We start from the raw sequence: 802 nt of genomic DNA, 5'->3' as shown, positions 1-802 counted from the left end.
TTTTAACGTTTGTTCAAGTGTATCTCAAGTTTTTCTCTCAACAAGTTTGCATTTAAGCACTTAGATGATGTCAATGACATTGCAGACTATTTTGATGTCCCGAATGTTAATAGATATATTGTCTTGTTAAGGATGTTTCCCGTTACATTTAAAGGAGCTGCAAAATATTGGTTAAAGGCACTTCCACCTGGTACGATCACTACTTGGGCTCAGATGTGCGAACAATTCTTAGACCAATTTTTCCCACCATCCAAGATAGCAGAACTCAAAAAGGCGATAGCCAATTTTGAGCAAAACCTGGGTGATTCACTTTACGAGGCATGGGAGCGTTACAAGGGGTTGTTAAGGTATTATCCTCAACATGACCTTAACATTCAACAAGAGGTGTCTATATTCTATGATGGGGTCAATGTATTGACAAGGCAACTCCTTGATTCTCAAGAGCCACTTACAAAGAAAAATCTGGCCGAGGTCAAGGAACTAGTTGATGAATTTGCAAAGCATTCTCGAGAATATCACAATCCAAGACAGGTTGGAGTAAAAGGAAGTGGAGGTGCTCATTCTGAAGAAATGGTTGCTATGATAGGAATGCGTAATACTATGGACCGGAGATCGACCCAAATGGACCAATCAATTCATGCAATTAGAGTTGGATGTGAGAGGTGTAATGGGCCACATTTTACTAAGAACTGTAATTTGGATGATTATGGAAATAAAAAGGCTCAAGTTTTCTACTCGAGTGGGGACAAGTATGATGAAGATTGGAGAAAACCAAAGAAAGAGTGGCTGCCATATGATGAGT

At 39.4% G+C, this 802-nt stretch overlaps 1 non-coding gene across 1 annotated transcript; it reads right to left on the bottom strand.

The window, feature by feature from the left end:
• Positions 1–261: 261 nt before the first annotated feature.
• LOC145055896 (small nucleolar RNA R71) lies at positions 262–368 on the bottom strand. The gene has a single exon (XR_013685443.1). It is a non-coding gene; the product is annotated as a small nucleolar RNA R71 (small nucleolar RNA).
• Positions 369–802: the final 434 nt, after the last annotated feature.

Source organism: Lactuca serriola, chromosome 5 (genome assembly GCF_051521515.1).
Source record: "Lactuca serriola cultivar US96UC23 chromosome 5, Lser_US96UC23_V15, whole genome shotgun sequence".
In the NCBI taxonomy this organism is placed as follows: Eukaryota; Viridiplantae; Streptophyta; class Magnoliopsida; order Asterales; family Asteraceae; genus Lactuca; species Lactuca serriola.
Note: the sequence above shows the minus strand (reverse complement) of the source record. Positions and strands in the feature narration are given on the sequence as shown.